At 33.2% G+C, this 13,513-nt stretch overlaps 1 protein-coding gene across 4 annotated transcripts in view; it reads right to left on the bottom strand.

The window, feature by feature from the left end:
• Ranbp17 (RAN binding protein 17) overlaps positions 1-13,513 on the bottom strand; it is a 315,493-nt gene that overhangs the window by 107,991 nt on the left and 193,989 nt on the right. The window lies entirely within an intron of this gene.

Genomic DNA, 13,513 nt, shown 5'->3' with positions numbered 1-13,513 from the left:
ACACACATTACACAAATATGGCTAGTGAAACTAAGTAGGCCAAGTCATCTTCTGATGGGCAAAAATGCACCTTAAAACAAACTCATTTCTACAGTCACTCGGAAGGTAAGTAAATCATATTTAATATTCCATCACTTAATCTCATTCTTGTATATACACACTCAACCAAACCCTCTGTAAAGGCACTGCAAACTATAGCCATGGTGGATATATTAAAATCATTACCAGGTTTCTATTTGTATTTTTAGCGTGTTTATCTTAATTATGCATGTTTCCTATTAACTATTTGTTTCCACATAGACTCTCTAAAATCAGGTCCCATTTCCTGTATGTACAACAACTTCTCTATCTTCCTCGCAAAGATATTTAACTCTTTATCCCTCTGAGAAGAAAAATGTGGTATGAAGTAGAGAAATAATGGCTCAAGGAATGAAAACTGGGTGTCAGTGACATTTATATTTTTATTACTCTGCCAAATCCACTATTTTCATTATATTCTTAAATTTTACTAAAAACAATTCCTTTCTGCCATTTGGTTTCTCTTTCACACTAGTCTAATTAATGAAACTTTAACTTACCCAAATGCAATGAAACAGTTCACCTTCTAATGGCCCAGTAACTCCCTCAAATACTAATATCTGGTTTTAACTCAGTGCAGGCAATATTTGTAGTAAAAGGCTAAATCTTGTTTCCATCTTAGTCTTTTATTTTGAAAATTTGCTAAAACGTATGCAGAAGCCAAGAGGTAGACCAAGACAATATATGGAAATACCATATTCAGGAAGCATATTCTCTTATTAAGAAAACAGGAAGGAGCAAATTTATTGAGTATATATTTTAGGTAACTTCAGCTAGGAGAAACACAATGTAATGCGTAGTGTAATGCACATGAAGTTTTGAGTGAGACTCCGTCACCTGCTAACCTGGCACAGTGTGTGGCAGATAACAATCACTCTATATTTTTATTTCATGAATTAATTCTATTAACTCAAACTATTTAGTCTCTCAGAGACTCAAGTTCTTCATCTGTATGACAGAAAGAATAGCTAAATAAAGGAAATTATCACTATGAGGTATTCTATGAGGTAGCTGGGGCTAGATTCTGATGCCTAAGACTAGGGGAGTCTGCCACTTACTAAGTGATTCTGAGTAAGCTGATTACTCTTTAAACATCAGCTTCCTAAAATGTAAAATGAGGATGATAGTAGGACTTAATTTATGAAGTTTTTGAAAGGATGAAAACAGTTAATTTATGTAGAACAGCCCAGGCCCATAGTAATATTTCTCCAAGTGTGCGCTATTGCTATTATTGGCATGTGCCAAGATGACGGTCCTTTTTTCTACTTTATCTGGATTAAATGCTAGAAAATAGATATATTTTCTAAATTGCTATGTAAATAGCTTTAGTAATGGTTAAAAAGAATGGTTTGAAGGGAGAGAGCTCTAATGAAAGGTAGCAATACTCCTAATTTATATAATGAATCTAGTCTTTCAGCATTCCAAAAAGATATAAATAGGATCAAGAAAAGCAACGGGAAAGAGGATGAGAAGAAAACAATGGGTTGTGGTACCTGGTGATGTTTATCTCAAGGACTCATTTGTATCACTTAAGTTTCCAATTTTAAAACCCTCATCCTTATCTTTTGAGTCATCATAAGTCCCTGTTTCACATATTTCTGGTAAATTTTCAAGATGATTTACACTGCTATGTCCAATACATTACCATCTTTCCAGTTCACACTAATGAGCTCAGTCAATCCAATTCTCCAAGTTTTTCAAAAAACCAAATGCACAGGCAAGCGGTTCCAGAACGTCATTAGAGTTTTAAATTATTAAAAGATTGTGTGTGTGTGTGTGTGTGTGTGTGTGTGTGTGTGTGTGTGTGTGTGTGATGGGCCACCCAAAGGGCATTCTTTCATAGTAAGAACAGACAAGGCCTACCTTCTTACAGAAATACAATATTACTAATCTCTGACTATGGGCTCTGTGTACTGCTCTATTATGGAATGAATTATATCAAACATCTAGGATCCAGCTTAGTTATCTTGTGACTGATGGCTAACTAGGACTAGAAGTCCAATCTGTGTGGCAGAAATGAGCTTTTTTTTCCCTTGGGAAATAACACTAATATAGGGATGAAAGTTTTGAGGTTGGTCTTATTAGTCATCACACTCTGAAAGTGATCATGACTGAACTCATGTCTAAATACATACATACATGGGCACTATGATATAGTAGGAAGCAAACAGGATATAGAGTAGGATGATTTTCAAGTTCTGCCACTGAACAAGTTTTTAAGTTTTCTGTAATTCTGTTTTTTGTTCTATATTCTGTAAAATGAAGATAATCAAACCTGCTAAGTAGAAGATTGTTGAGAAAACTAAATGAGAAAAAGAAATAACTCAGCAAAATGGTTAAAGAAAAAGTAGAAATCCAATACAGATTAGATTAAGGTTGAAGATAAACTCCATTGTACATGTTTCATATTTATCGTTTTATGTTACCTGAAAAAAAAAATTCAAACTTATAGCATGGGTATTTCAATACCCAATGTCTTATACTTTAAGAAGTCCAAAGAATATCATGTTTCAGGCAACTGTACCTCTTGGCAGGTGTGGTTATTAAAGTCTATGTCTCATAAACACAAATGGTCAGATAAAAGTGGTGCAATTGCAAACTTGCACCACTAAGCTGGAAACATTTCTGAGGAGTCAGCAAAATGGACCAAGAGGGAGCATGGAAGAAGCTGGCCACAAAAACCTGGAGATAGGAAAAGACAGTAAGTGGCCAAAAGACTAAAAGAAAGGAGTAGTCTAGGGTGAAAGAAGGAAAACAAAACAAAACAAAACAACTTAAGAACTACAATTCTCACCGAATGAAAGCCATTAGTGTACTAAGGTATTTGTTACATTTCAGCATTTTCTATTATTGTATAATTTTTCTCCTAAAAAGTACCCAACCAAACTTACTGGGTGTGAGAAATTTTCCATGAAAATGTATTTCCAATTTTGGAATGGAAACCCATCTGAAAATATAATTCACAATGGAGAAAACTTGTTTAAAAGCCAACTTGGTTAAACACATCTATTCAGTAAACGAAGGGATAGTGGCGCCTGGGAGCCACTCAGGCCTAGGGGAAAGCAAAATCTCAATAAGTATGCCAAATGCGCTTTTATATTTCAAGACTCCTTCAACAGAAACACTATGGGAAAATAAAAATTAGGAAAACACTGAACTTAACTAATTTAAATGCTGAAAAAATTTTTTACATTTATGTTTTATTACCAAGTACTTTTCCCACATTTGTCCCAAGGCAGCAGATGAAGCGCTATAGTCACCATTGCTAATACTAGCAATTGGAACATGCTCTTTGGCAAGGCAGAAATAAGATAATTGTTCAATATAGGCTGGCTTTTCAGAAATACTGGAAGCACTGCCTGTAATTATAGACATCTGTCACTGCTAGCCACTCAGTACTAACCCTGACATCAATATACAACCATAGCACTAAACTGCCTGCAGGCATAGCAATGGAGACCAGATACGCTAGGCAGGCAATCATCTGCTTCATCCAAACTATCTGTCAAAGGTTCCCAACCACAAATAGCTCTTACATTTTGTATCCTTAGGATAATATGTTGATTTATTTTAGATTCTCTAATATTTACAGTCTAAGGCATCTACTGAAATAAAGAAACAAAACTTATGGCTAATGGAGGCAGTTACTGTTCACAGTCATCATAAAAGGTCATAGCTCAACCCTCAAATGTTAAAAATTGATGGCAGCTTTAACCATGCACTATCATACAGATGTTTCCTTTTGTAGAGGCAATTATTTTCAATAGCAATTCAAAATGGTAAATACAATCTTTCATCAGGCAGTATGTTGCCACATGATCTAATAGAAATGCTCATATTTTAAACCTTTTTTTGAGATGTAAAGATAAGTTTCAACACTGAGTACAGGACAATCCAGACTGTCAGTCTGGATTTAGCTTTACATATAGTATGTTATCTGGCAATATTTTTACATATACAAATAATGTGATGTCTAAAAACTAGGAAATGATATTGAAGGATAAAATCTTTGGTTAATGAATGAGTCAACTGACATAATCTTCTTGGGTGTAAAACTTACTGAAATGTACGTGCACCTTCATATTTTTAAAAGTCCTGAGACAAAACTGTAGTTTTAAATCACTCTCTCTTCCAGCAAATAAACTGAAAATTATAAAACATTTAGACTAACTAAGAATAAAGACTCACAATTATCATAATGTGTGCTAAAAAGCCAGATATTTCTTGGTCTGATCACAACAGCCTATGCTGAAGAAAAACTATTAATTACTGACAGACAGTTAGCTTACAAGTGAGCTGCATTTTAAAAACCTCCTTTAAAATACAATTGCTAAATGCCTTACAGTGCTGTAATGTGAGACAGGTTCAAATCTTATTACTTCACTGAAATTAAAACCTAAGTTTTAATACTGTTCAAGTCGAACAATGATTCCACACTTTATTGCTTTTGAAATCCCTTGATGATCATAGGAAAAAATGCCCCGGAGAAAAAAAGACTGTTTTCGATAAACAGAAAATACAGTTTGCACTCTTAGCCTCTTTGTCATCACAAAAAAAGGATTTAATGCCAATTCTTTAAAAAAAGACTTTTTCCCCACAAAATGTGCACCTTGTGTGCCATTTGTAAAATCAGTTCACTTTCTTTTATTTATTACTGCAGCGCGGCAAGGCAATAAAGATTCTACCAATAGCTAATAAATTACATGCCTTTTAAAACAATTCTCTTGCTACAAAAACATGTAACTACAAAGGTTTACATTTACATGGTACATCACATGAAATGTCTATATTTGTGTCCTATTAACTGTTTTGGCAAATTGTACACTTTTTACTAAACTGCTGACAGGAAAAATAATAAAATGATACACAAATGTCCTTACAATATAAAAATAAATGCTGTTCAAGAAAATTGCTCTTATGCTATTTGAACTTTCTAAAAATCCTCCTCAATTTATTTAAAATATGTTTTGATAATTTATTTTATGTACCAAAAAAGGTATTTAAGGATTTTTAATCAGGATTAAACTTTACTCAATTACTGAGAACTAAGAAAGTATGTTCTTTCTAATGTTCCTAGTGTCATACAGTCTTTTAAAAATCATAGCTCACAGTAGTTTACTTAAATTATAAAAGTCAAGACTGCTGGATATAAGGCAAAATACCCAATCTGTTCTTTAATATGTACTGCATTTTAAGAAAGAAACAGAAACTTGATTATTTAAGAAAAATTCCCCCAAACGTGTTTTGCTTGATTATAGTCAGTCTTTAAAAAATATTGCAGATATCCATAAAAACTGCTTTTAAAACCTTATCTTGTGATAGTAAGTTACTTATTTTGTCTATGAATTCTGAAATATCTGTACTCCAATTCCAGGATTAAGTTGTTAAATTAATCAGGGTATTTGCTTAATGCCTTCATCTTCTAAACTCCTGGTAAGAATATATTTATGAGGTAATGTATTGCCTTTTATTATTAATTTCTTCCATTTCCTGTAATAGCTGTGGCTTGTTTGTTTCATACCTACAAAATTTCAACTTTGTTTAATTATGCATGATGAACAATGCTTCAGTTTTCAAAACACAAAAAAATTTTCTCCATTTCATCTTTACTTCAAGATGACAATCTATAAAAGAATAAAAATGGATATTCTGCAGTACTTTTTTTCTCCATTTAGATCTCTTTTTTCCCTCTCTTTTGGAATTAGCTTATAACAACTCATAATTAAGAATTTGTGGGACATATCTTTTTTAAACAGTTTATGAAGTAAATTTAGTTCATCCTCACAGTTATTTAGAAGGGACTTTTTACCTTAATAAATAATAATATTCTACAACGTAAGTCTATACATGTAGAACTCCTGGTGTACTTCCTAACTTGTTTTTACCTCTTTTTAATATTAAATGCTTATGCTTGCTGAAATCATCTCTTCCCAAACTGTAGCTGATTTTAAATGTTAAGAATTCTCAATTTGCAACCAAGAAAAATAACAATATTTACTTTTTCTATCCTCTTTCATCTTATTCATAATATTTTATTTATACTTTTAATTACTTAGGTTATCTTATTTTGGCTAACAGAAGGCCACTCATTGTATTGTATCACCAGAAATGTGCCTTCAAAGTATTTAGGAGCAGGTATCACTAACTCCATATTTTAAGTGGGAAAATCATATGTATAACATTAAAGCATTTCCTAAAAATTTGTCTTTACACAATAAAATGGCTTCTTCAATTTTCTATTTAGTTTTTACTATTTGACAGTGCTGCTTCCTAACTACTAAGAAAAAGTATGTATTCACTCTCCCTTATTCTACCAAATCCAAATTAAATTTTCTATCAGGTGCTGTTTCATTCAGTATATGGAAAATACCTCGGTAAGCCCCCAACAGACTAGAAAAGTCAGTGGTTCTTGGTGCCAAGGGTTGGGAAAGCTTATTTGTTTTAATAATTATCTCCTTAGAAAAGATGAACTATTCATTCTGTTGTTAATCTTTTTAATTTGGTAAGTAATATGAACTGAATTGATATACTTAGATTTGCAGTCTTGAATGGGAAATAAAAAATACGAAGCTAAGCTTCTGTTATCTTTCTGCACCAATATAAAATGCCTATCCCTTTCTTACAAGTTTGTACTATGCAGAGAGGTGAAGAACACTAAAAAAACCCTCAAATATCCTTAAGGAATCTTCCCCTCACCTCCTCAAGATTTCATTAGATGTCTCCACTGTTCTGCATATCATTCACGGGCCTTACTATATTAATAAACAAAGACTGAATCTGTTGGCTTTGTTCTTTCTACCTGTATGTGATGGTATTATTTTTCTATGTAGTCAATATTATGTCCCATTATTTAGCACATAGTAGGCAATTAAATTTATTTATAATTAGAAGTGTTTGTATATTGAAAGAAAAAAAAAAGAACGACACTGATCTAGCTCCAAATAACACTGTTGTAGCTACTATAAAATTCTTTTCTAATTTGAAGTTCTTAAAAACTGATTCGAATCCACTGTCTCCTAAGGAGACACTATTATAATTAACTATATGTACTTCAGAAAAATGTGCAATTTGATTAATTTCTCTTAAAATTAATTTCTCTTAAAATCTGACCATCTCACCCTACCTGAACCATATCCACTCACACAAAATGAAAATAGCTGACAATCTAGCACTATACTACTCTAGACACATACAAGATGTATACAGACATTATGCCTTTCCTCAAACTTTGCTAAGAAGGACACGCAGCATAAAATGCTTAAGAAGGAAGATGAAGAATTACACTTCAACATTTAATGGATCTAGAGCTAGACAGACCTAAGGTCAAATCTTATGCATGCTACTTCCTACCTATGTATTTACTTGAACTGCTTTCCTACAGAACTGGGGTTCATAATACCTTCATCTTAGATTATTTTGAGGCTTACAAGGTACAATTAATGTAAAAAAGTTCATTATTATAGTGTTTGGCATGTAATAAATAAATGAGTGCTAGAATAATTATCATTTAACTAAATTTTAACAGGTATGACCCAGATACTAAGAACTGTAAGTGCAGGTGTTTGAATAAAACACTGAATAGGGAACAGAGTGGGGGCTGGGGGCAGAAGGGAGAACAATATAATTCAAACTGAAGCCAGTGAAAGTCAGATGACAGAAGAGGGCCATGTGAACCAAAACTAGAGAGGAGGTGAAGCTAGATAATACAGGACCTCAAAAGCCTAAGAGTGCTGGTCTGATATAGTAGGCAACAAGGAATCTTTAAGTGAGAGGTGCCCTATGGAAAAAGTGCTTCTTAAGATTTGTCTACCCATAAAGTATGTCACAGGCTAGAGCCAAAGGGAGCAGGCTTTATCATTCTACGACCTCACACCATGAGCTTCATGGAAGTCTATTTTGTTTCTTACTTCTCTAATTATTTATTCAATTAGAAACTTTTATTTTTCATATTCCTATACTGAGAGTGCCGCCAGTCCTCATAAACAATTCTTTGGGGGAGTTCATCTACTTACAAGAGTTCAATTAAATATGTACCAAATCCACAGTTCCAAAAGCAAATACTAAATGTGGAGCAAGAACCCCCCTAATCACTTCAGTTGTATTACTGAAGAAAAGTAGACCTGGGAATGGAAAAGAAATGCTAAGATGGCAAAATGGTGACAATTTTAGGTTTCATTCTTTTAACCAGATGAAAGTCCAAGGTAAATTATGTATGTCTAAGTCAATTATATAAAGACACAATGCATCAGCTCAATGGCTTATTTAGTCATTATTGTCTCCTCCTAATGTGCCAATGAACTGTACCCCACTAATCATTAACTTCAAAAGTCAGAGAGGTAGCTCAGCTATTTCTTTCCTTAAATAGTTGGAGAATCTTTAATTCATGGATTTATTAAGCCCACTTGTATTTTCAGTTTATGCCATTATTTGGAAAAAAAATTCCAAAAATTTTATTTATAGCATAGAAAGTAGAATTTCTTATTTTCTCTGAGCTTAAAGGAAACTTTTACATTTAAATATTTTAGAAATGTTCATATCTTATCAATATCCTGATCAAACAAACAAAAAGCCAACAAAAAAATCAAAAACCCCAAAACAAAAGAAAACAAAACCCTGATTGTCCCTCTTTGGTATTTAACTTTCTAGGCCAAAGAGGTCTAAGTAAGGTATCACAATGTTGATTTCTAGGTCTATATATTTCTGAGCTTTCCTCTAAAAAAGTGAAATGTAAATATGGGTTGTATCTTTTAAAACTGTACTTTTAAATAATTTAAACTGAAGCTCCATCTACTCCATTTGTGGGGTTGGTTTACACAAACCACACTCTGGGAAATGTAAAAGGCCTAAAAGAATGTAGCCAAATAGCTATTTGATTTTGACTATGATCTTTAAAGGTTATTATAGGAAGTAAGTAATAGAGATAGCCATATATTTTAAGAAAATATAAAACTAGTTGGAAGAAATTTTTAGAAATAAGTCACACTTTGTTCCTTTTCTTTCTTTTAAAAGTGAAAGCATTTTAAAGAAGTTTCAAACATGCAGAAGACTAAGTGCCAATATTTCTACATAAGAAGAAACTAAAATGTCCATAGACTATCAAAGGCCGGAAGAGAGCCAGGAACTTCACAAGTCAAAAGGATATACCCACTGCTAACTAAGTCGAATGTACCATCCTGATTCTTTATGCAGGAACTTTCTATCACACACTGAATCATCTCTTCGATGTGATAATGTTTTTGAAGAGCCAGAGAAACCAGAGTTCAAATCTCCAGTCTCAAGTGTGACTGGACATTTTTCTCAACTTCTTCAAAAGTTATCTCATCATCTATAAGGACAATAATACATATCATATACTTTAAAAGTCTGTGGAGAGTTTTTCATTTATGTCAACCAACTGCCTAGCACAGTACTCATTACCCAATAAGTACTTTGTAAATACTAAATATGTTTTTATTGAGACCAAACTTGCCTATCTAGACAATAAACTTATAAAAAGTGAGGACCTTTCATTAAGTTGTGCAACTTTTTTTTTAATGAGAAAGGATATGGAAACCATCATTTACATTCAATTACTATGTGTGCAATATCTATGGCCAAATATCTATTAAGGCAATTTAAATTTTGATGTCTGAGAATAAGTAATTAAGAAGGGAAAATACCATCTTAACTACATACCAGAACACACTGCATCTAAATTAAAAAGTAACTATTCTCTTGTAGATTAAAAGGGAGATCCTAAAAGCACAGGTTTTTAATGGATTCCGGCTTACTGTGAAAAATTCTCAACCATTTTGAAAGCTTTTTAAAACTCCAAAATGGCTGACAGTGGGTAAGGAGAACATAAAAGCAGATGGTTAGGACAGTCTGAATACAAAAAAGCAGGTGCTTAGCAAAACAGAAAGCATTTGCCAGTTTGCCAAAGCTGCTGGGTTTTCCTTGCACATGCCTCACTTGCCTCTTCCACATCTGCTCTGCAGAGGATGAAGACTGACAATCTGCAAATCACAAGTTTACTAAGGAGATCTGTTATTTTAAAATGAGGTTTTTACTGGTTTCTCTCACTATTGTAGAGGTATGAAATTTATCTTTCTTCAAAATTAAGACACATTCTTTAGATTCTTTTTAGATAATTATTTTTAAAAGAACACAATAGGATACTTAGGACTTTGTTGTTGAAGTGTATGAAAACAAAAATTACTATCAATTAGCTTCTAGAAACAAAAAAGAATCACTTCCTCTTTCTACACATAGAACCAAACTGTACATTATTATTTTTCACAAAATGTCACATTTTGCTTTGCCTCTGAACAAAGTAAGCTAGAGACTTTAAAGGAGATTATCATATAATTTAGAAGGAGTCTGAAAACCCAGTAAATAAAAAGAATACAACGAATAGTTATGCAATGAAAGAACAGAAATAGACAATAGTTTTCCTGCTCAAATTATTCATCCATCCATTCATCCATTCATCCATCCACCCATCCAGCCATCCATCCATCCATCCACGCACCCATCATCTTTAAAGGGCATTTGTGAAAATTCAGCATAATTTAAATATCAATAAAAAGAGTAGTATAAAACATCCAGAATATCTCTAGAAGGATAAGGGATTATAACAGTGCATGCTGGTACATATCAAATTAGAAGAGCAACTCTGTAGAATGGCCAGGAAAGTGAAGATGATTTTATAGAACTGGTGAACTCCACATATAAAGTTAGATAGTTTGGTCAGAGTATTTTATTAGCAATCTACTTGTTAGTTGACTCCCTCAGTTTTTACCACTTCACTTGTGTGTACTGGAGTACCAGAGACAAAGAAGACGATGATGAAGATATTATTTACTGAACAGTCATTCAGATGAAGGACTACATTAAGTGCTTTATATCCCTTACCTACTTTAATCAATTTATGGTAATTTTATAAAGCAGATTAATATCACAATTTTATCACTAAAGAAATTGAGGGCTAGAGAAGTTATGTATCTATTAAGTTATATAGTTTGTACAAGACAGAACTGGGATTTGAGCACAAGTCAGAGTAATATCAGACTACACTCTCAATTAGTTACCTATATATATGATTATGAATTGCTTTAAAAGATACCTCTGTAAGTACATTAATACTAGATGGGACAAATTTATAAAACTGCTTACGAAGCAAATCTAATAGCCCCAGATATCATTTCATATTCATTTATCAAAATTTCACAACCTTTAAGTAGGTTTCTCCACATACTAAAATTCTATTAATAAAATCATCTGTTATCTGAGACTAAAATTTTACTTTTCTTTAGTTGCTTAAAAGTATATCATAATTTCCCTTATTGTTTCATGTTTTTCTTAGATATTAACACAAAATAATAGCAAATATTTATTCAATCATATATGTAGCCATTGTTTCTTGTCTTAACAGCTACTGACATTTTAAGTCAGATAATTCTTTGCTGGGGAGTGGGGGGCAGTCTTGTGCTGTGTAAAATGTTTAGCAGCATCCCTGGCCTTTATCCACAAGATGCCAGTAGCACTCCTCCTCTAAATTGTGATAACAAACAATGTCTTTCAATAGAGTCCAATTACTCTGGGAGGTGAAAATCATCTCTGCAGAGAACCACTATCTATGCTAAGCAATTTACATAGTTATTATCTTGATGCTGTATCACAAGGTAGGTACAATTACTATTCCAGTTGAACAGATGAGGAAATTCAAAGTGCAATTAGATGTAGTATTTGAGGCAAGTGAAGTTGGTAGGATTAGAGTTTAAGCAATTCCACTCCAACACCTACCTCTATACTCTTACCCTGTACACTATACTCCTTTCTCTAACAAAACAACTGTGAAGAACATCTTCCCCCCACCAATTTAACTTGCTTCTATTACCTGAGAAAAAGTTGAAAAAGAACATAAAAACAGGGGTGTTTCCACTTCCAATTTTTCCCACCTGCGTCTCTCACCTTAAGATACCGTAATACAGAAGTTCTTGTGTTTTGGAGGGTTATAAACCCCTTTGTGAATCTGATCAGTGATATTTTCTGGCCCTCTACCCAACAGTGTCTCCCAGAAAAATACACAGCATATTACATACTTTGTTGCTGGAAGATGTCAGATGCACAATCTGTCTCAACAATTACTAGGTGTATGCCCATGAAAACTATGCAATCAGGTAATACCCTGGTTCCTCTCTGGGAAAGGAGGAAGAGAGCACTTCTACATTACTACTGTGAAGTTTAAACTGATGACATGTGTGAGGCAACTAGAATACACTACTAGCACGTAGAAGCTACACAATATATGGCATTTTTTCTCTTGATAATTCTGTTTTTTTGTTTTGCCCCTTTTACAAAAGAAACCCTCACTTGCTCCTTAATATGCCCTGAATCTTTTAGGCATTGCTTATAATCTCTACTTCTTCCAACTCTTTTATGCATGTCATATAAATTTAGTCTTTATCCTTGTTAGATGTAATTACTATTTGCTCATCTATCCTCAGTGACCAAGTTGAAGAGGAAGGAAGAGAAAGCAAATCTTGGATGTACTCCCTTACCAATGTTAAGAAGCAGAATTTCATGGGGCTATTCAAGAAGTAGGAAAATCAATGTAAAATATTTGGCACTGCCTATAAAAGATGATAAATAAATGTTTATTCTTCCTCCTGGGATTTTTCACATGCCATATGCACTTTCCTCCAAAATGCTATCCTAGCCCACTTCCATAATTAAATAATCAAAATAATTATGTTTTCCCCTACCTTTACTGTTCGTTTTTAAAAGACAGGCAAGGTGTTATACAGCCTTATGGACATACTATTTCTCAGGAATGATGCACAGAGCTCATTATGTAGCTTTTAAGAGAACAGATATGACAAGTACTGTACTGTGGAGCTATCTCAATTTACAATTTCATTACTGTCATGAGCAACTTTTGGTATGAGACTTCTTGAAGTTATACAATTAGTTGTTCCTTATGCAATCTTTTTCTACTGCTAGGATTTAAAAAAAAAAGACATTTCTTGATTTTTGTTAGGATCAAAAACATCTAGAAATTCCTAAGACAGCTTGTGAGAAACGTACAGAAGGGCAGGAAACAGAAGAAGCCTAGACAGAAGCAAGGACTAGTCAACTCTTTGGATTTGTGAAATTATCAAAGTTTGTCAAATTATTACTACTAGTCAAATTATTGCTAGGAAGCTACTATATTCTAAAGAAAAGTTCATTAAAAATAAACTTGGATAATCTTCCAAGACATTAAGATTTTATTACTTATTCCTGGAAAGGAAAGGTAAACACCTATAATATCACTTGTAATGAGAGCGCTAGGTCTGAGACATCTATGATTCATTCGCTATCACCAACAGTCTTTTATTCTCAGCTTGATTCCCTTATTTCTATAACTAGTACAATATTTGCTTCATGTAGTTGCTAAATGAACCAAAGTAAA

This window comes from Chinchilla lanigera, unplaced genomic scaffold (genome assembly GCF_000276665.1).
Source record: "Chinchilla lanigera isolate Chin_1 unplaced genomic scaffold, ChiLan1.0 scaffold00007, whole genome shotgun sequence".
NCBI lineage: Eukaryota > Metazoa > Chordata > Mammalia > Rodentia > Chinchillidae > Chinchilla > Chinchilla lanigera.
Note: the sequence above shows the minus strand (reverse complement) of the source record. Positions and strands in the feature narration are given on the sequence as shown.